This window comes from Pinus tabuliformis, chromosome 4_2 (assembly GCF_031772625.1).
Source record: "Pinus tabuliformis cultivar Carrire ecotype Pingquan chromosome 4_2, CPIR1, whole genome shotgun sequence".
Lineage (NCBI taxonomy): Eukaryota > Viridiplantae > Streptophyta > Pinopsida > Pinales > Pinaceae > Pinus > Pinus tabuliformis.
In genome coordinates, this window is record NC_142304.1 from 236,205,782 (window position 1) to 236,229,953 (window position 24,172).

Consider the following 24,172-nt stretch of genomic DNA (forward strand, 5'->3'; position numbering starts at 1 on the left):
ATAACCCTTGTTGCCCTAACCTCATGCAATCCCTAGGAGAAACCCTAAGCATGAGATGACGCAAATTCCCTAGCTATATACCCCTATCTATATAATGACAATTCCCTAATCTAATGATGCATGATATAATGATGAATGGAGGAGCCTTTTCCATGAAACCCTCCTAGGCACATTTCTTAGCTACATGAAACCTTAGATGGTTTGCCCTAGAATGATGCATGCTTAAATCAATGCTGCCCTAAACAAACCCTTGCATTAATGTACCCGAGTATTGTTGAAGCATACTAGCAAACCATAAATGAAGCAAACATTAATGATGCCCTAACAATATTGAAGAAACCCTAGATGCTATAACAAGACCTTGAAAAACACTAAATCCAAGCATAAAAACCCTAACCTAATTAATGCCCTTGTTCCATGAAAGAATTATTCATATTCATATATATATATATATATATATATATATATATATATATATATATATATATATATATATATATATATCATTAGAGGTCACAACTTGAGAAGATGACCACATCAACTTGTAGAGGAAATTTGTAGCTTTCCAACGAGCATAGGGTTGCCTCCAAACTCCTTCTAACTTGGGAGAAAATTAATTTTTAAGTCTGCAAAATATATAACTTCATGCTAGCCTACTTATGTAGGCTCATCACATCTTTCCAACTGACGTGTCCCTTGAGAATATGGTGGAACAACTATAAATATAGCACTGAGCTCGTCATTTCAGGCAACAAAAAAAATTATAGGGAAAAAAATTTCGGATCTGAGATAAAGAGGAGAAAAGAGCAAAGGAGGGCCGAGATCCCTAGGCAGAAGGTCCAGGCTGTAGGGAAGAAATCTGGGCAGATTAGGTGTTGTTCTGAGGTACGTTTATCTTCTGTTACAGGCTGCAGATCCTCTGTGGAGATTGCAGGGTTCAGATCTCTGTTTTGTGGAGGCCGAAAGGCCTAGAAAGCACCCCAGTCTAGGCCGCATACACAGGGAGGAGCAACAAAGTATCTGGGACTGTTTTGAAGGGTAAATACAGAGGTTTGTAGCAATAAAATAGGGCTGACGTGTGCCCTAACCAGGTCTGTCATAAACTCAGAAAAGTGCACAACTGCCAAGAACAAGTGGAGCAGTAAACAAGACCAAATTAAAGACTAAGTTGCAGGCCTTGTTGCTGATAATTGAAGATCTTGGAAGGCTAAATCAATGCATAATTTGTAGGCATATTTTAAGTGCAGAACTTGGCTTAGACTGCAGACTTGAGAAGACATCCAAGCACTTCTATTGCAGACTTACAGTGACATTCTTGCAGAGTTGAGAAGACATCCAAGCACTTCTATTGCAAACCTACAGTGACATCCTTGCAGACTTGAGAAGACATCCAAGCACATCTATTGCAGACCTACAGTGATATTTCTTTGCAAACTTGTGGTGACATCTAAGTGTGATTTGCAGACATACTGTAGCACTCCCTTGCAGATTTGTGAATACACTCCACACCTTAGGACCATTGTAAAAGGAGTGTGAAAACCTATTGAAGATCCCTTTGGAGCATTGTGTTGTAGACCTCCTCAAAGCATTGTTTGAAGGTTTGTGTGGAGAATATCTTGGGTTAAGTATTGTTAAAAACCTATTGAAGACTCTTGTAATAGTTGATCTTCGAGGCATTCTTGAAGATCTTGATGCATGACTGAAGCCTTTACAGAGTAACCCTGAGAAGTCAGCTTGGGTGACATGAAGAGCAGTGGTGATACCTTCTAAGAAAGATAAGGTTGTCATTAATGAAGTGATTTGGAGAAGGTAGTGTTGAAGATATTGTCAGGGCTCGTTGCAGAAAATATTGGGAGCCATAAAGAATCATCAAACTTATCTTGACGAATTGAAGCTGAGGGTTGGAGCCCAAGAGGTTGGAGCCTCGAAAAGACAAGGTTGGTGCCTTGGAGAATAGGGTGAGAGCCCTAGAGGATCAGAGTCCTCAAGAAACCATGTCGGAGCATGAACCAAATATAGGGTTGGAGTCCTTGAGGTTGGTGCCTTGAAAAGTCCAAGTCGGTGCTTGGCACATTAGAAGTTGGAGCCTGGAGATTGAAGATTGGTGTCTTCATCTAGGGTTGGAGCCTTATATATATTGTACTTGATTTATTGTAAAGAAGAAATCAATAAAAGCTTTTATTCTTATTGTTCATTTTGTGTTCTAAATATAAGTGACCCCCCTCTCAGTATTTCCAACATATTGTAGCTCCAAAGTAAATCCTCTGATTGGAAACATCTGATGACAGGGGCTCTGGTATTGGGTTGGCACATGGTTGAGAGGAATTTAAAGAAACTCGGGCGCTAAACGCTTAACAAAGGAAAAATAACCCTCGAGAGCGAACAAAATGCCCTAGCACCTCAAGGCTAAGTGATAGGTCACAACACTCAGTCCTATATTGAAGAAATGCGGGAAAGGCTAAAGCAAAAGGAGCCAGGACAAAGTCAGAAATTCCTGTTAAGTTATGTTATAAAGGGGCTCCGATATGGAAACTTCTCCGATAAGACCATACAGAGAATTGAAGGTGTATGAGGCGGCAACTGTTGAATTGCAGGAAAAGAGGGGTTGCCAGTTTGAATGGACAATCAATAAGTTTTTGCAAAAACAACTCTAGCCACTCTAGATTCAAAGGCAGAGGATCAACATTAATGAACCAATTTCTAGATTTGAAGGTTAAAGATTTTCCAACAGAATTGAAGAGGAACGAGAAAAACAAAGAAGCAGTTTTGATGGATTGTTGCAGAGGGATCTATTATGATAGCAGAGATGCTAAACTATAGTTTAGGGACCTGTTCTACTTTCAAGGGGGGCAGTTGACCAGATATTTCTTTTTGCCTAAATACAAGCATATTTTCCTATAGCTATTCTATGAAAGACATAATATTTTTAAGTTTATCTTTGCGTACATGAACTTGAAAGATATTTAAAATATCTCAGTTTCTATAATTATGTGATGACTATTGTTTTTCAAATTGTTATGTAAGAACTATATAAACAGTTTATGAATATTGAAACGAGGATGGCTTTTATTGGAAAAACATTTGTAGTCCAAGTATATTTCAGCAAATATTGAATGTATTCACAGTGTTTAATGAGCAGTTAGTGGGAAATTCATGTGTTACTTCTCGCTGTCACTATTTCTTTGTTATATAGTTGTTTTCTTCAATGTCTGAGGATGTTAATTTATGAGATTGGGTTTCATTGATGCTCCTCTCTTAAATTATCAGTCATTAATATTTGTTATTCTAGTCATCTATACACTGTTTTCCTTCAGTCACCTTTCTCTTCCAAATCTTCCAAATAGTCAAAAGAGTTGCGGGGCAGCGGCTTGGCCCCCTCGAACCCGCTCCCTTCGGGAGCGACCCCAAGAGCGAAATTTTCGCTCCCTAGCCTCTTTTGCATTTTTTTTTTTTTGCAGTGACATTCCAAATGCAATTTTTTTCAAAGAAACAAATAATTTTTGAATGGGGCAGCCTAATGATCAAACCTACCTAGTATTGATATGCGATTCATGGTAATGTTAAACTCTTAAAGTAAAAGTGAGATTCTCCTTAATCTTCATTTTCATCCTTCTACTTAAATTTTTAACATTACCATGAAATGACTCTGGATGTTTGAGAGTGGTTTCGACCTCATTGGATTTCATTATGGAGAAAGTAGAATTTCAGATCGCATTCAAAATTTGGAAGACTTATCAGTGTTTCAGGATTTCAGGATTGGGGGGATTGCAATGTGTCCATTGGATTTTGTCATGTATTAGGGTATAGAACTAGTATTTAATCAAGAGCACCAATCTCTCTATGTACCTTGATGTTTGTGACATTGGTTGTGAAACTCCTCTATCATGACCCTACTAAAAATGTACCCATCACTCAAACAAAATCTTGACTTGACATGCTATGTTTTTTCTATCTTATGTTAATGCTTAGAGGGTGTTATTAATGACAAAGGTCCCTATACAGTTCCAGAGGTAATGACAAAGATACTTCTGGATATTAATGCATGGAGGGTGATATTAATGACAAAGATCTTGATTTTCCAACAAGACAAAAAATTAGACATTTCTAGTGGCTGCAAGAGGCCCAAGCATTAGCAATAGATAATTGATTTACTTGTTTTTTTTAGTTTCTAGTAGTTTTTGTAACTGTTGACTCTTTCATCTATACTATGATAATTTTTTGTAAACAATATATGACAATTTATGTTTGAAGTTGGCAATTATAACTCATTGGTAGTGAATTATGAATATGATGCTTCGTGGAAGTTGATAGTTGTTTCATTTCATTTCATTTTATAACATTTCATTTCATGTTAGATATTCTTTGTTGTAATGGTGACACTTAGCTTACAAGTACAATTCTGGTGATCAATGATGATAAATGTTATATATTGAATTTTGAAAGCTTGAAACTTTAAGACTGATGAATCATGAGATTCAGTATGTTGTATGTTAATAGCTCGTGGAGGTGGTTGATGAAGATTATAACTTCTAGATGATCGATGTTATATGGTTCAATTTATGTTTTTATGCTTTTTATATCTAATTCATCATTCTACATGGTTTTGTTGACATATATGTATTAAAATATAAAAAATATATATTATATAGAAATTCGCTCCCCGATTTGCTTTTGAACCGGGAGCTTCTGAAAATGTCGCTCCTGCTCCCGCTTCTGCTCCCAAGTAACCTTGGGTAAGTTATTTTCATAGGATATCACAGTGGTAGTGGAAGAATATCAAACATGTAAAGATGAAGACTAGAACATGGAAGCATCCTCTTTGGTGACAGTGGACACAAAGAAAGAACTGCAACTTTGGAAATGTTATATAAATTGACAAGTAAAATATATGAAACAAATGGGAAACTAATTTTGGGTATTTTGGAAAATGAAAACAATTAATGAGGCATTTAGAAACCAAATTGAAGAGATTCAGGAGATTCAGGAACTATATGAAATATCTGGTAGGTAAAATAAGTGGATAATTTAAAGCAAGAGAAAATATGAGATCCAGTGGAAGAGACTCAAAATTTGATCCATTTGAACCAGCAAACAGAACACACATTACAAAAAGAGGTTTGCAGTGTAAAGCAAGAAGAATTAAAAAATTTATAGAATCAGACTCGGATACATGGTTTTTGCACAGTTTTCTTTTACTTCTCATTCTCTATTTCGTGAGATTGAAGACGCCAACTCTCAAGCATTCATTAAGCTCAATAGCAGCCAACTCTCGAGCCCTCAATGTTCACTTTGTAAATGGCGATGCATGAAATATTCAAGGAGATAAGGCTTATTTTCCACTTGCTGTTATATTAAGTTTCGAGGGAAACTTTAAGGTTGCTCAGCACAATACCCTGTTCACCAATTCTTTTGGTGATAACTAATTTATAACAATTTAACCCAAACAAAACCAGGTTACACAAGCTTATGGGGGTGGGGCAATGACAAGATGTGGGGATGAGTTTATGGTAAAGGGCACACTTTCAGAGGGCAGCACCATAGGTGGTGAAATAGAGAAGGTACATGAATGAAAACCATAAAGCACCAGTAGCACATAGGGGACAGTTAGTTGGAAGGTTTGTTCCCAACTTGACTTTGAAAAGAGAAACTTTTCTTAACTTTATTCATTGCTTATAGGGAGTAGGAAATGATAATTTGGCTACTCGAGGTTCCCGGGTGACATAGCCTGAGACAGGCCAGAGCAAATACATGGAACAAGAGTGCATTCTGGAGGCAATCAATAAGCACCCTGCAGCAGACTCAATGATGCTGCATATGCTTAGATATATACGACACATAGAACAGGAGTGCATCCTGAAGGAAATCAATAAGCACTCTTATTAATATATACAAATGGTATATGTCCAATCATATACAACATCAATGAGCCTGCTGCTTGGTGCATAATGTTTTCTACTTCAAATCTGACTATATATCCCAACATATACAGTATTAATGAGTCTGCTACTGTGCATAATGTTTGCCCATCCTAATACAAGCTGACAGGCACAAAAATGAGACAATTGTACACAAAAGACGAGTAGGGATAGGTGGTACAGAATTTGTTAGAAAGAAAAAGAGCTCAAAAATCAAGCTGATTGTGCACCAAAATTGAGTCATTGTTGCATGAAATTTAAGGAACTATTGCAAAATGTTTAACCAGAGGAAGAACACAAACAATAAACTTCAGGCACAAAAACTCAAGCAAAATAAGCACAGAAATCAAGACAGTGGTAACAGAGTTCTTTTTTTTCTACAGAAGAAAATTAAATTTTCTTTGGCAGTTTTATGGTTACCTCAGAATACAGAGTCAGTGTGGCAATTAAGATGGACCTAAATAAAGCTAAATTCAGCACCATATTCAATTTTTACATTGAACCTTCTTCAACACTTTGTGCCACTCACTTCTATTTGGACAAGGTGATATCATTTAAGAATCAAGATCAATATTACTAACCTGTGTTGGGAAGTTCGAAGTTCCCAAGCCTGCTGCCTGTTGCTTGTATGAACACTGCACAATCACAATGCACACACTGCGCAGCACGATCACACCGACCAAATAACTCTCTCCTTGACCAGTCACCAAATAACTCGGACCAGGAGTTTGCACAGCGCACAGGCTACAACACCTCACTCGCCGTCAGCAGTGAGCACCTCACGCACTCACAGACTCGTCACTCAGGAGCCAGCACCTCAGCAAAATCGTCACTCAACACCTCGGTCCTCAGCAAGCTCGCACCTCAACACCTTGCACACTCATCACTCAGCACCTCAGTGACTGTGACCTCCTTGATGGGCTCACTGTTCAAACTTCACACTGACACGATCTCCTCATGGCCCAGGCAATACAAACGCACTCAGAAGTCAGCACCTCACAGGCTCACACTCTGCTCGACAGACGACTTAAAGCTTGTGCGAAATCCTTAGAGCGGCATGGTAAGTAAAGGAAAATGTTTGGCGGGAACAATCACGAGGAAAACCATCTTGCACCCATGGTTTTCTTGTAAACCATCAATTGAAACCCGCGAACCATAAGCTCGAACCCCAATTTTGTTTTTTTTTTCAAATTTGATAATACTCGCTTCAGGTTCAGGTTTGGTTGAGGTTCGAATTCATTTGGGTTTGTCAATTTTTTTTTTTGGGGGTTCGCTGAAGTTTGAATCCCAAGGTTCAAATTCAGCGAACCCTGTGACATAGTTGGCAACCTAGGTTCAAAGCAGTCTAATTTGAGACCGCTTGAAAAGAGTTTTAATTATGACACTCGAGAGAAGGCAGGATGCAACTATAGGTCAATGCATTTATGCAAATGGCCTTCCCTTTAACCTTGTGCGATCTCCTTATTGAGCAAAGATGATTAAAGCAGTGAGAAGTCAGATTTGGAGGTTAAATTAAACCCCATTCGTAATTCATGGCACATTTTAGGGATGTCCATCATTTCTGATGGATGGAAAGATCAAAGAAATAGGCTTTTGATCAATGTGATTGCTCATAGCCCAAAGGGGGCAATGTTTAACCTTGTGCGATCTCCTTATTGAGCAAAGATGATTAAAGTAGTGAGAAGTCAGATTTGGAGGCTAAATTAAACCCCATTCGTAATTCATGGCGCATTTTAGGGATGTCCATCATTTCTGATGGATGGAAAGATCAAAGAAATAGGCTTTTGATCAATGTGATTGCTCATAGCCCAAAGGGGGCAATGTTTTTGAAGGCTATGGATTGTGAGGAGCAGCAAAAAGATTTCCAATTCATCCCAATTCATTGCTGACATCTTGATTGAAGCAATTGAAATGGTGGGGCCATAAAATGTTGTCCAGGTAATAATTGACAATGCAACTATGTGTAGAGCAGTAGGCCTAATTATTGAAGGCAAATATCTGCACATCTTTTGGACCCCTTGTGTTGTACATTCATTGAACTTCATGTTGAGCAAGATGGAGAAGCAAATTGAGTGGATTCAAGTTAGTTTTGAAGAGGAAAAAGAAGTCAAGCCGTCATCACAAACCACCACATGTCCCAAGGCATCTATAAAGAATTTTCGAAGTTGGAGCTCCTTAAGGTACCTAAACTTTAAATTTTATTTCATAAATTCTAATTTGTATGACTCTAAATTGGAATATGTAAATTGGATTCTCAAATGTCATGATCCATGAATCATAATAGGTATTCAATCAATTATGATTTTTAATTTATTGAAACATTGGCACTTGAAAGTCGCTAAGACTTGTTTTGCTTCTCACATCATTGCCTTAACAAGGCTTATGCAAGTGAAAGAATCATTACAGTCAATGGTATGTGTTCTCTTTGGAACCAATGGGAGGCAATCCCAATCTAAAAGGCCACAAGCGATGAAAAGGGTGGTTGTTGATGATGAATGGTGGGATAAGGTGGAGTACCTCTTGGCATTTATTAAGCCAATTGTGGATTTGCTTCCCATCTTTGCCACAGATATACCTAATTTGCGAGAGGTGTGTGAGGGTATTGACTCCATGATAGAGAAGATAAAGGTGGTTATAAATGCTATGGAGAATGACCTAGATGAAGTCTTTTACAGAGAAGTAAAAGATATATTGACCTAAAGATGGAACAAGATGACCACCCCATTGCACCTTTTGGCCTTTGTAGTGAATCGAAAATATTATATAGAAGAGTTGCTAAGTGATCTAGAAAGAACAACACCAAACAAAGACCCAAAAGTCTCACAAATATTTAAAAAAGCTTTTAGAAAGCTATTTGTAGATCCTGAAATTGGGATTCAGATTCGTTCAGAGTTTGCTCATTTTGTGGGATCAGTGGGTTTGGGTGCTGATGTTGATTCTATGCGGGACAAGACTAGATTAAGTCTAATTGATTGGTGAAACTACTATGGTGGGGAACTTTAACATATCCAAAAATTGGCCATTAAGATCTTGTCACAGGTTGCTAATTCCTCTTCAACAGAAAGGAACTAGAGTACATATGGTTCCATCCATCCAGTGAAGAGAAACAGATTGGGCCCCAATAAGGCGAAGGATCTAGGTTATGTTTATTCGAACCTTCACGTTCTGTCACACAAGAGTGACGAATACAAATTTAGGCCCATCAAATTATGGGATGTGGAACCAGAGTTGCTTGACTTGGATATGACATTGAATGCCATGTCTCATATGACTATGTTTGATGAGGAGGCACCAGTAGTTGGATCTTCAAGTTGACATGGCAAGAATGCTACCACTCCTAGAGAGGATGTGGATCTTAATTATATGGATGAGGACATATTTGATGATGTCTAAATGTAATTTATGATGATGTTTAAAACTTTTGAAGAATGGTCATTGAATAACATAATATGCCATATGATAGTGGACTATCAGTGATAGTTCATTTTGTACTTCGTACTATGTAATGTGCATTTTTAATTTTGGTGATGATGTTGTCATGTTGATGATTGAAATCTGAAACAGAAACTGAGAAAATTGATGTTATGTTGAATGTTATAATAATCACTAATGATGATGACAATGTTTATGCTGAACTGATGATGGTGATTTGTTTATATTGAATTCATGATGATTATTATGTATTTTTAGGTATAGAATCCAGATTCTAAAAGATGAATGGTAATATGAAATTCTTATATATATATAAAATAAAAATTTTGTATTACCGTTCATAAAACACAATTTCATCATTAGGTTTGTATATATATATATATATATATATATTCAAAGTTAAGAACAACATATATTAAATTAACATAATACATAATGATCCCTAAATATGCTTTTAACATAGATTACTTTGTATTATATAAAAAAGTATAATGTATATAATATATAATATTATAGTTAATATACAATATTTAACATATATATTTTAGCTCACTTTACCTTATGCGTATCTTTTCTTGTTGGCTTCATATGCATAGCTTTACTTGCTAGAAGTGCCAAGTGCTTCCCTTCCTTATTTATGCTCCAAGGCCTTTAGCTTATACCATAGAAATAAAGGGGTTGATGTGACACGACACTAACATATAAGGGCATTAAACTCTAGTCCAAAATGTGTGTTGGAGATTAGCTCGGGTAGTCAGCCTTCCTTTTTGCAGTTTATTCCATTGGGCACTTAAAGAGGTGGCATGGGTGTTGGTGGGTGTTTGCGAGGAATAGGAATCGATTGTTTTTGGCATGCATCCACTCGGGAATATTAAAGGTGACTCTACAAAGAGGCAACAACGACGCCTTGGATTGCTCTGTATAGTAAATGCGAACCCCTCACCCTAAACTAAAAAAAATTGATTAAACTATATATGGAAAGATGTGACACCCGCTTCTTCCATCTCGTCCTTCGTTCTAAGCGCCACCATTTATACCTTTTTCTCTATCTAAGATTGCAAGTTTGCAAACTCATGCACTGCCCGAGAAGTACAAATTCATTGTGATGGGTTAGGTATTGCATTGTCTTTTTGGATCCAGAAACAGCTGCAAAAAAATTAAAAATAGTTGAAATGTTTCCATTTTGGGACTTGTTGTTTCCAATTTATGGAAACAACTAAAAAACATTTTGAAGGCGGATCTTATGCGTGTTGTATCTGTTTGTGTTTTGGAAACTTGGAACGACATTTTTGGCAGTTCAAGTTGACGTTTCTGGTAATGTGTGTGTGTGTCGTTTCCTTATCGATTTTTTTGGAAAACTTGTCGTATTCGTTTCAAACCCTATATCTGTATTTATGTCAATGCCACTTAGTTTGTAAAATGTGTCAAAGCTCTTTGAACTTTTGCTTTTTCTTTTCTAATAACATAGTTCTAGTTTTTTCATAGTTGGGGCTCTAGTATCATTTTAGGGCTACATTGACGGCATTAATCATATCATGCCAATAGGGAGAGAAAATCACATTGAATGGTACCTCGCAAGCACAAAGAAACTGGACCACCTTTCCATCCACATCATCCCTCCCAGCAACATTCAGGAAATCTGCTATGGTTCTTCTATTTTCAGAGGTTGTAGAAGTACCATGAGGAGATTAGCTACCAAATCCAGAGGTTGCACTTGATTCATTATGAGTTTTTTGTTTTTCTTTTGTGCAATGTCCTCTATTTCGTCGTATTTTCTTCTTTGTTCCATTGAATCCTTAGGGCAAATTGCTATTGTTGAGATATCAATGCTAGTAGAATTAGGGTTAGATTTCTCTTTCTTGATAATTACTTGTGAATTATGTTGGCTTCTTTTACTTATTTTTTATATTAGCTTTCATCAAGCAATTACTAAATTATGTGTGCATGAGGATCACAAAAACATAAGACACAAGATGTATGTACTTTGCTAGGGCAAAACCCCTATCTAGGGGAAAACCCAATCAAAATCTCTTCAATATTTTTTCTTGAGACTCTTCAACCTAGACACATACCTGCTCCACACCAAGCCAACCTTTCCTTCTTCGATCCAACCTTTGACCTAGTAGCAGCAACACTTCGACCCCAACAACTTTGTCTTCGTAGCTTCTGATATCAACAGGCAGTAACAAAAGCTTCGACTTTGACAAGGAGACTTCGATCTCCTAAATTATCACACATGAGAGAGAGAGAGAGAGAGAGATAGAGAGAGAGAGAGATCCCAAAACTTAGATTTTGTCCTTCCCTTCCTTCTTGACCAAACTCACACTCCTTTTAGCCTCCTTCTTCACCTTCGCACTTATCCTTGCTCTTTCTTGGATATCAAACTTGTGTGAGAGAGTGAGTCCAAATGAGTTCTATTTGCCTCAATATAATAGGCTTTTGGTTGAGGTCGAATTGCTCAGTTGAGGCCGACTTGATCTCCTTGAGGTCGACTTGGTGTGGAGGTTACACAATTCATCTTTGACTCAAAAATAATTCTTTTTACATCGTTCGAAAGCCCAAGAAGGGTCTCATAAAATATACAATGACCCTAGTGACTCTTTATTATTCCTAGGAGTCCACAATGGGGACTTTGACTAATAAAATGATGACCCAAGCATGAAACCCATGCTTTAATAAGTTAGTGTAACAATAATAAAAATTCTATTAACAAATACTTTGATGAAGACCGAACCTAGTTACATTTTTCAACATCTATCCCTATGGGACCCTTTTTCTCACCACTGTCCAATGCCCCACAAAGATGTTGTTGAAGGAAATGTAGCTAGGTTCAGTATTCATAAATGTACTTTTGATATTTGTATTTATTCAAGAAAAAAAATATTATTTTTATAATATATGTCAATGAGTTTCTTTCTCATTGAAATAGGTCTAGCACAAGTTAAAGTGCTATAGGTGAGTCAAATAGTCAAAAGAAAATGTTGAAGACCTTAAGGGCATGTTGCATCATGTATATGTTTGTATAGAAGTCAATGAACCCTCCTCCAAGCAAAGTCAAAACTCCTCCAAACCAAAGGCACCATCAAAGAGTCTCCTCCAAGCATGTGACACCACCAAAGAAGTCATCCAAAGTAAGATAGCAAGTCAGCGTACAAACATTTATCAAGTCGGCCTTCTAGTTGGCCTTAAAGGAGGGACAATCCTCTATATATAGAGGTTGTCCACTCCGCTATAACGCACTTATATAGCTTTGAAATCAACGAAGTTAAGGAGATAAGAAAAGAACGAAAAAGGACGAAGTCAAGGAGCCTTGAGTGCAACGAAGTAAAGGGAAGCATAAGTGAAGGTTGGAGGCTGGTTTCTAGAGCAATTACAGTCACACGTGCGAGGAAGAAGAAGGCTGCCTGCGGTCATAACATCAAAGACTCACAACCAAATACATCTCATCATTTGGGCTAGAAGACATAGGCCTAAAGGGTCTCCCACTCAAGCAAAATAGAAAGGAAGAAAAGCGCAGTGAATAGGGCTGTTATAAAGCCTATTACAGTCACACGTGCGAGGAGGAAGCTATCTCTACTGTCATAACAACCCTCCCATTACAGTCATACAAGTTCATTGGTTGGTGAAAAGAAGGAAGGGATCATAATAAGGAAAGGGTCTCATCAAGGGTATCTCTTCTAGACCAAGTGCAACAAGATCTAACGACTGTAGGAAGAAGGACGAAGTGCCAAAAGAAGGAAGTGCCGGAGAACAAAGTGCAGAAAGGAGGAAGGACCTAACTTGTGTTTGGAGGACATTCTAGTCAAGGGTCTAGGGTTTGACAGTGATCAATAAGAAGTTTCAATAAGAGAAACTTACTAAAGGGTTTTCCTCTCAAGAGAAGAGAGGTTTTGGTCCTGGCAGAGAGCCAACATCTTGTGTTCTTGTTCTTATGTTTTTGATAGCAGTTTGATGAAGTACACACACATGCCTTAATAAGAAGAAGAATATTAAGCTAACAAGAAAATTGTAAAGACTCCATAAATTGTTATCTTGTCAAGGAGAATCACTCTACACCTAATTGCCCTAGATTCTTCAGCAGATGCCTCCTCACACGGGTCTATGTATCACTATGTGCTTTTCCTCCATGACAACCACGAGGACACAAACTTGTAGCTTCCACCACTTTTCCCCCCCTCAAGTTTCGTCACATAATTCCACAAGGGTGTCAATGCAACTTTCCCCTTTTGCATTTCAATGTCCTTTTCATCCCCTTCCTCTTCAAACCCTTTCTCCTTATCCATACATTGTGTCATTCATATGGGAACCACTATACTCTTCTTCTTCTTTCCTTCTATTCCTACTCCCCAACACCATCATCAAAACCAAAAGTGGAATGATACATATAAGCCAAAAGAACACTCTTTTGGAATATGAATATAGATAAACAACCTGCAATGAAATGAACAAGAAGAAAGAATGGGAAAGAGTAGGAGAGGGAGGATAAAAAATACAAACAACAATGACAAAAAAATGAGGGAGTTTGGGGTTTGCACTTACCTCTTTAGCTCTTGTAGATGGTAGCCCTCCTTTACTCTTCCAAGCTCCTCCTCCTTCACTCCTCCAAGCTCTGCTCAAGCCTCTCTTCTCCTCTCTTCTCCAAGCTTTGTGAAGATGCAAGAATGAGGAAAGGAGAGGGGGAAATGCCTTTTAACACCATCTATCCTTTCACTAACTCACCATAAACCCACCCCCCAACCCAAGTCAAATCAAAGAAAAAATTAAAAAAGAAAAAAGAAATTGGGCCTCTTGCGGAATCGTCTGGTACCCCCCAGAGCCCTGCTCGGATCTGTGCCTGATTCTCCACAGATATGAGGTGGATCCTTTTTAGGATCCGCGGATTGGGTTCGTGTAGTTCTAGATTTCCAGGAATCGCCCCAAATCAATGGAACCGTGGGTCCGATTTTCAGATCCACACTTCCGTTGGAGGATCGACCAACGATCGGTACGAGATGAGGTTCTAACCTAGGATCCTTGGTGGGGGGGTGGGGAATCATGCAACATTGCTCTAAAGCAATGTTTTAAAACTCCGACTCCGATTCCGACTCGGCCAAGGGTCGACTCCGACTCCGACTCGGTATCGACTCGGCCGACTCGATTTCAATGATTCGGTCATTGTAAAAAATACATTAAATATTTATTTTTTATAAAAGCATATAATTTTAAAGATTTTCATTCATGTTTCCAAACACACAGCATTAAAATATAGATAGAAGACAACATATGATCAAAGTAGGCTCATGAATATATCCATTATATCAAAATGGCACCCAGTGCATTGTCCAATACATACACGATGATGATATAGAGATCAAAACAAAAACACATAACCAAGGAGGCTATAAATGGCCTCTACAACAAAAGTCTGTGACCAGTACTATTGGCTACTGCTAGAGTTGCCAACATCAACTGGCTCAGTATTACTTGGGAGTAGGAGCGAAAGTGGGGAGCGAGAGCGAAAACGGGAGCGGGAGCGACATTTTAAGAAGCTCCTGGTTTGGGAGCGAATCCCAGAGGAGTTCGACAACTAATGTCACTAACATCAAAGTACATAGAGGGATTGGTGCTCTTGATTAAATACAAGTTCCATACCCTAATACATGACAAAAGTCAATGGAAACATTGCAATCCTTCAATCCTAAAATCCTGAAAAATTGATAAGTCTGCTGGATTTTGAATGAAATCTAAAATTCTACTTTCTCCGTATGAAATCCAATGAGGCCGAAACCACTCTCAAACATCCTGAGTCATTTCATGGTAATGTTAAAAATTTAAGTAAAAGGATGAAAATGAAGATTAAGGAGAATGTCACTTTTACTTTAAGAATTTAACATTACCATGAAATTTGAATAGCATATCAATAGTACAGAGCATTTCAGTGTGTTAAATAGGTTTGGGAGGGGGAAATGGACCCTAAATAACATTTAACTAATTCATACAACACATTGTAGTCCAAACCAATCAGCAAACACCTTAAAAAATCACTAAACAATTGTTAAATTGCTGTTTTACTAGTGTTACAGGCCACTATTTGTGACTCGGCCGAGTTAGTATGGAAACGGCTGAGTTGGCCGAGTCAGCCATGACTCGGCCGAGTCATGGCTGACTCGGCTGACCAGACCGTTCCAAAGGCCGTTTCAATGTTTGAGGTGCCGGCTCGGATCAACCCGGCCGTTTCGGTTTCGAAACGACCGTTTCTTAAAACCATGCTCTAAAGTTTTGCAAATCCCCTAAAAGTCCTTGAAATAATTTGTGTAATGGCAATCTAAATACTTAGGCAACAATTAAGTTTCCCCTCAGCAGAAACTAGCAATAGAAATCGTTAAAATTGATGAAATACTACAACTAAAATCGTTCAAAGTTCACATAGGACTTGGTGAGTTTCTGCAGACCTATTGAGTATTTGTGAATTTGGATGGATGTGGTTAAACTTGCCTCATTTGAGCAAAATTCAGAGGGTTTTGTTTTAAATTTTGACTTGGCTTGCCTGCTTAGACAATACCATTTCTCCCTTTAGGGTCCTTGCAATATGCCCATGCAAGGTCTATTTCATTTACCATTTTGCAAATTTTCAGGGATATGAAATCTGGGTTTTTAATGGTTTATGAGATATTTGAACCACTGTTATCAGAACTGGACCAGACCGAACCAGTCTATTGTTTGAACCGGTCGGTCCTACTGGTTTGAAGCCAAAACCGGTTCGGACAGGTGACTTGCACTGTTTTTGGCTGGTTCATTTACGAAACCGATTGGTTTTGTATATTGTTGCCAAGGACCCTTTAAACGATTTTTTTTTTACAAAAAAAAAAATGATTTATGACAGGGGAAACCTAGTATTTGACAGTGTTCCACAAGGACGCATCCCCCAGGGTTGGGTGTGCGCACCTCTCGCACCCCATGCACCCAGGACCTTGGACCTTGGTGGAACATTGATATTTGACCATATTGCCCTACTAATGCTATGCACTTCATGGTAATGCTAAATTCTTAAAGTAAAAGGATGAAAATGAAAGTTACTTAAATTTTTAACATTACCATGAAATGACTTAAGATGTTTGTGTGAAAATTTCTGAATCTACACATCAGAAATCCTACTACAATCACTGGTTTACCATCTCCTACTTGTTTTTTACATTCAACAAGTTATTTAATTATTTAAATAGTGATGAAAACACTATTACAGACTACACATACATACATATCATGAACTAAAATAAAATGAGACAAATACACAAGGGACACCGTTATTTTTGGACAATCGTCCCTGGAAAGACCCAATGCTGGAAAATCGGTGCAACATATAGAGGGTTTGTATTATTACGTAGATTTCTGAATACAACTAGGGTGCTAAATCTGACTCACCCAACAGTGAATAAGCCCGACCAACACCTGGATGAAGAAACCCCACAGGTCACTGTGCTGTTCCTAGTGCTGGGCAATGATGGCTGCTCCAAGCTCTGCGTTGGAACTGCTTCACCCCCTCTAGGAGCTGCTCACTACGACACTGCATCATTGCGTCATTGAGACCCCTTAGCCTCCACTGCATCTCTCCGTCACTGCATCACTCCATCACTGCATCAGAGCTCTCCCTCTGCCCTGTCTCTCCTGGTGCTACTCTGCCTCTCTACTATGTATTCTTGCCCTTGGACTAAAGTCCCTATGCCGAACTTCCCCTCACTACAACTCAGATCACCTATTTGATTTTCTTAGCAAACCACGCCTGAAAAAAATCGAACTAACTGATCTCTTAAGTGTATATCCAACTAACCTTCAAGCCTCCTCTTATACTTTTTCTGTTAATGAATCAACGACCGAGATTAAGTCCCTAATCAATGACTAAAAATAAAACAGACTTGATCCTCGTCTCTGAAGCTTCTCACCCATATTTTTATTAATACCCATTAATATTTTTATTTTCCGAAGTTTAGACTTAGGAACCCATAAAAAATATTAATTATTTTCATAACTCCTCATCTAGGTGGAATTTCTCCAAATGATTTCTGGCGTCTGGAGATCTCATTTATTTTAGCCCCTCCACAAAGTTTCGGAGCTAGAGCACATCTGATGCTACCCAAAATCAACACTCCCTCTTAGCGAGGAATGTGCTCTAGTAACACTTCTCAACCTAAGTACTACACTGATCTACTGCATCGGTCCTTTGTGCTGCTGATGCTTGCCCTGATGCCCTTCATCCACTTTATTGTTGCTTCATGTACTGCTGCCCATGACTTTGCCACTGCCACTGCTACATCTGTATTACAACTCCCTCTCAATATGCTGCATCATGTTGCCCATATCACTGCCACTGCTAACTGCTGCATTGCAACTCAGTTGCTGAGAAGTAAGCAACTGAAACTTCACCCAAAAACTGACATGCTGGTTAGTATGGATGCCTCGTGATGCTGAAGCTACCTCTGCGTCTAATCTGTGCTAACCCTCTGTTGCTACTGCGCTGTTGCAAACTGCTCTATGATTCTCGCACTGCTACAACATCCACTGCACTGCCTCAGACGTTGGCACTCTAGCTCTGCCACTATCGCTCCATCACACCTTTCTCCAACCGACACTCGTCATTTTGCTACTGTCGTTAAGGGTTCCTGTAACCATATGTGATCCAAGAGTTTGGGCACCTCAAGGATCCTTTCCCTCCATGTAGTCCTCTTGACTACAACTCCATGTCGCCCCACCTCTTCTCCAGAGGTGCATGAGCACTCATGGCACAATCGTCATCCTCGCCTTCCCTGTCAGCTTTCGCTGGAGCAACCTTTGATTTAGAAGCTTCCTCCTTGCCCTTCTTCTGGGGGCACTGAGTGGCATAATGTCCAAGTTCCCCACACTTGAAGCATCTGACCTTGGAAATATCCTTCTTCTTCTGCTTCTGCTGCCCTTGCTGTCCTGATGATGCGAGAGTTGCATCCTCCTCCTCCTCCTTCTTGACCTAGGCTACTTTGCCGCTACCCCTCACCTTAGTCAACCTCTTGATCTCTTCTTGTCGAAGAGCTGCCCACATCTCCTCCCAACTGGGGAGAGTCACTGTGCCCAAGATACTTTGGGCAAATGTCTCCTAGTCCTCGGTGACTACATTCAGGGCAGTCCTGACCATGAACTCAGGATCTGGTGTAGACCCCACGGAAGTCAACTGGTCTCTAATCCTTTGCAATCTGAGGAGGAAGGGATCGATTTCTTCTCCCTTCTGCATTTGTTACTGTCTCAACTGATTTTCTAATAGCATCTTTCGCTGGATGGAAGTGCCCTAGTACAAGGTGGTCAGCGTGTCCCACATTTCCCTTGCTGTTTCTTTCTTAGCAATCTGTGGTACTACATGATCTTTGACCCTATCTAGGATCATGTACTTGGCCTTTGCCTAAGCCTCCTCGTACTTCTTTAATGGATCAACATTGACCGGAACAACAACTACTTTCAAGGCATAGTCCTTGATGCGATTTTTGTCGAGGACTGCCAGGGTCCTGGCCTTCCAAATGACAAAATTGGAAGTTCCATCCAATCTGTCCTGATCTCTTAGTTCATTAACTGTCATCTATGCTCAAAAAATATAGGACATGTTCTCTTGTCCCTCTCTTGCTGCTAATCCAACAAGACTTGGATTTGGATTTATTTGGTGCAAGAAATCCTCCAAGGAACAAGCTCCTCTAGACTCCCTCCAAGTCTTGATTTCCTTCACAGAAATCCTCCTGCCAAATGTCAAATCACTCCTCTCCAATCCTCCTTTGCTGTTGCAACCCAGATCTAGATTTCTTTGGCTAGAAATTTGTCAAGGCAGTGACTCCCTCTACCTCAACTCTGTCTCCATAGACACTGTTCTGCACCAATAGCAACAACCTCCCACCAGCTCCACTGATTGAATTTGCACTGCTTCTCCAACACTGACAATTGACTGAATTGAGCCTCTCAAGCTCTGTGCTGGCCTAGAAAGCTGACACAGTCACTGCGTGAGCTCCTCTCGGGTACTACGTCACCCTCTACAGGCTCGGAATGCTGACCCAAGCACTGTGTGAGCCTTTGTGTCACTCCTCTGGCTCTGTGTCCCTCCTGCAGCTGCTCCTCTGCCTCTGAAACAACATTGTCACTCGGGACAACTGCTTCTCTGCAACAAATTCTATGGATCTCCCGGCTGGTGCCTTCGGTCTCTTATGATCTGCAATGCTCTGATACCATGTGAAAATTTCTGAATCTACGCATCATAAATCCTACTGCAATCACTGTTTTACCATCTCCTACTTGTTTTCTTACATTCAACGAGTTATTTAATTATTTAAATAGCGATGAAAACACTATTGCAGACTACACATACATACAGATCATGAACTGAAATAAAATGAGACAAATACACAAGGGACACTGTTATTTTTGGACAATCGTCCTTGGAAAAAACCCAATGCGGGAAAACAGGTGCAACATATAGAGGGTTTGTATTATTAAACAGATTTCTGAATACAAGTAGGGTACCAAATCTGACTCACCCAACAAACAATAAACCTGACCAACACCTGGATGAACAAACCCCACAGGTGACTGTGTTGTTCCTAGTGCTGGGTAGCGATGGCTTCTCCAAGCTTTGCGCTGGAATTGCGTCACCTCCTCTAGGAGCTGCTCACTGTGACACTGCATCATTGCGTCACTGTGACACTGTGTCAAAGCTCTCCCTCTGCGCTGTCTCTCCTGGTGCTGCTCTGCCTCTCTGCTATGTATTCTCAGCCTTGGATTGAGTCCCTCTACTGTACTGCCCCTCTCACTACAACTCAAATCACCTATTCGATTTTCTCAGCAAACCACGCCCCAGAAAAATCGAACTGACCGATCTCTCAAGTGTATCTCCAACTGACCCTCAAGCCTCCCCTTATACTTTTCTTGTTGATGAATCAACAACCGAGATTAAGTCCCTAATCAATGGCTAAGATTAAAACATACTTTATTCTTGTCACTTAGAAGCTTCTCACCCGTATTTTTATTAATACCCATTAATATTTTTATTTTCCTAAGTTTAGACTTAGGAACCCATCAAAAATATTAATTATTTTAATAACTCCTCATCCAGGTGGAATTTCTCCAAACGATTTCTGGGTTCTGGAGATCTCATGTATTCTAGCGCCTCCACAAAATTTTGGAGCTAGAGCACATTCGATGCTACCCAAAATCAATAGTTTGAGAGTGGTTCTGACCTCATTGGATTTCATATGGAAAAAGTAGAATTTTGGATCTCACTCAAAATCTAGCAGACTTAACAATTTTCTAGGATTTCAGGATTGGGTGGATTGCAACACTACATTGGATTTTGTTATGTACGAGGGTATGGAACTAGTATTTAATCAAGAGCCTACTAAAAAAATTACCTTGATGTTAGTGGCATTGGTTGTTGAACCCCTCTATCATGAGCCTACTAAAAAAAAGTACACATCACTCAAACAAAATATTGACTTGCATTCTATATTTTTTTATCTTATTTTAATGCTTAGAGGGTGATATCGATGACGAAGATCCCACTATAGGAAATGATTTTGATAATATGTAGGTATTTGTTGTAGCATAATGTTTTTTGGATTCTAGAGGCTGTGTGCAGCTTGTTTGCTGCTGTATTTTCTGTTTAGAGATGGATTGCACTCGGTGCTATTTTGGTTATGTGCACCTTTACATGCTATATAAATGAAAGCTTTTGCTTATTTGTGTATAAATGGTTTGGATTCATATGGATGCACATGAATATATATGTTTTTCTTTAAAATTTGAATATTTTTTGTGTTTTTGGTTGACCGGGTTTTTGGTCTGATAATTTTTACCGGTTTCTGTCTGGTTCTGACCTGTTCCCGGTCCAAAGGGTCGACCAGTTCAATGACCTGTCAAGTTCTGATAACTATGATTTGAACAACCACAAAATGCTGTCACTTGTTTGTGGCGTCATAGAAAGAACCAGCAAAAATAATAGGTGAGGAGCCCTCCAAATATCCTTAATATTGTGTGCCCTAGCTCCTATGTGATTTCTCTTGTTAAAATATTCTTATAGTAAGAAAATTCAGATTGTCTTTGCCTCAGTGATTTTTTGCGCACACAATCTCTAATTCCTCCAAAAACCATTAAAGAACTTGTGCTATGGCAGCCGCCTAAATCCTTCAGCAGCAACAAAATTGTCCCTTCAACAGAAACTAACAGCAGAAATGGTTAACATTGATGAAAAATTGCCCGAAAATCATTTGAAGTTCACCCAAAACATGCTTTCTTTAACATGAACTGTGAGTTTATGCAGACTAGTTGAGTCTTGGTGAGTTTGGACGAGTCTGGTAAACTTGCTGTGTTTGACCAGAATTCAAGTTTTGATTGAAATTTTGACTTGGTTTGCCAGCTTGGCAAGTCCAGTCTATTCAGCTAACTGCAAATCTGGGTGAGTCATGTTTCACTGGCCAAAAAGAACTGTTTGTTAGATGGGAAATAGAGCTCACCTAATATGATTTATCTTATTTTGCCATGGGAAATACCTTTTGGTCAACAAGAAGAAAATATAGTTTGATAGATTTCTTTAGAGTTTTTAGTACTTAACCTTTGTGTGTTTGAAAACATTTCTTGCATGAAGGGAACTCTGGTTGGTGAGTGTCTGCATGGCGCAGATCAAGCCTAATGATGTATATTCATGGCCCATGAATTTTTATTCATTCGAAGTTTTTATATTTTCTTGTTTTCTCATCAACCGTCTTTGCATATATAACTAGGGAGTCCTTCCCTGATGTCTCTGGAACGAATCCTAAAAGGATCCATGCGGTATACCTTTCTGATATGGACCATGATAGATCTATGATGAATAGGAAACAGATCCAAATCCAGAACAGATCCAGGCAGATACAGAGATGGTTGTTAGGGCTGTGGGGAGTGTTGTGGAGGGTCGGTTTTGGTAACACAACCAAAATAGCTGTTGGAATATTTTGTAGGATGGCAGAGCCATCCCAGGGATGAAGTTTGTTAGGTGCACAACTCTTCCAATCAATGTTGCGATAATTGCAATCGGGATTAAATTGGTGAGGGTCCAGAGTAAGAAAAAATCGTAAAATTGAGATAAAATCGGTAAAAATCGGGAAAAATTAAAAAATACAAAATAAATAAATAAATAAATAAAATACAAAAAAATACAACTTTTGGGGAAAAATCACGATTAAATTGCGATTTTTTCAAAATGAAAAAATTGGCGATTTAATTGTTTTAGGGAAAAACTCTATTAAATCGTGATTTATGCAACACTGCTTCCAATATCATGTTAAACATGTGTGAAATAAGGTAACCAGTGAAGACGATTCTTCTTTTTATGTGAGTATATAATTAGTTTATTATGTTTCCTGACACACATTGGTGACATCCTATAGTTATGCTATTTACTCCTTTGGATTAGAGATCAATCTTAGATGGTAGTGTGAGGTGCATCTGCTCTACGAAATCTGTTTTGGCAGCATCCCAGACATTTGGGTGCGATGCCCCCACTTTGATGAGGTCTTATATGATGACATTAATTGATAGGCTTTGGTAACTATTATAGTGGTTGATGCATGGAATTCTTGATCAAATTAAAACAGTGCGAACAACACATATGGATTTCCAATGAATTAATTAATCATGAGCAAGCTGAAGCTCAATAATAATACAGAGATATTTACAATAATAGAAACATCAAGTTTCTATGTAGAATATGGAAACAATCAGTTTCATCTAAGAAACTGCTAAAAGAATAAAAATAGCAACAGCTAAAAGAATGAGCATTAAATACTAAATAGAAATATTCTAATACCCTCCCTTAATGCTCAATCTATTTACAACACCAATAGACCCTCGGAATTTTACAAACTTATCAGGACCAAGAGGCTTGGTGAAAATGTCGGCGGGCTGTTCTGTTGTGGGAACATATTGCAACTGAATTGAGCCGTCTTCGACAAGCTGGCGAATGTAGTGGCAATGAGTTTCCACATGCTTTGTTCGTTCATGAAAGACTGGATTCTTGGCAAGTTTGAGCACTCCCTGATTATCACAAAACAAAGAAGTAGGCCCTGTCTGGAAAACATGCATATCTGCAAGCATACGTCGAAGCCAAACTGCCTCACAGGATGCCTTAACTGCTCCCCGATACTCTGCTTCTGTTGAGGAGAGAGCCACTGCCTGTTGCTTCTTACTAGTCCAAGTAACAGCACCGGATCCTAGACTAAACACATACCCAGCTGTAGATTTACGGTCATCAACCGAATCGGCCCAGTTAGAATCAGTGTAACCACTGAGTATAGGATTGGAACTTCGAGTGTATAGGAGGCCATAATCAGAAGTGCCACGCACATATCGTAGCACACGCTTTGCTGCTATCCAATGATCAGCTTTAGGAGCTGACATGAAGCGGGAAATGTAGCTTACTGCAAAACTGATGTCAGGTCTGGTAGCAGTAAGATAGATGAGACTGCCCACTAATTGCCTGAATAAAGTTTCATCCACAAGGGGAGAGGGTGACTGTGCTGAAAGTTTGAGCCCTGGTTCCATAGGAGTCTTGGCCGGTTTGCAATCCTGCATTCTGAACCTTTCCACAAGATTTTTGGCATACTTGGACTGAGAGAGAAAGATCTGATTTTCAGTCTGCCAAACTTCAACCCCCAGACAGTAATGAAGAAGTCCCAAGTCTGTCATCTGAAAAGTTCTGCATAAATCTTGTTTGATCCCATGGATCAAATGTGCAGAGCTGCCAGTAATGATAAGGTCATCCACATAGACAACCACAAACAAGATATCATCACCAGTATGCTTGATATACA

The 24,172-nt window shown here is 39.1% G+C and overlaps 1 protein-coding gene across 1 annotated transcript in view; it reads left to right on the plus strand.

Moving 5' to 3' along the window:
* LOC149168927 (uncharacterized) overlaps nucleotides 1-24,172 on the plus strand; it is a 214,279-nt gene that overhangs the window by 182,274 nt on the left and 7,833 nt on the right. The window lies entirely within an intron of this gene.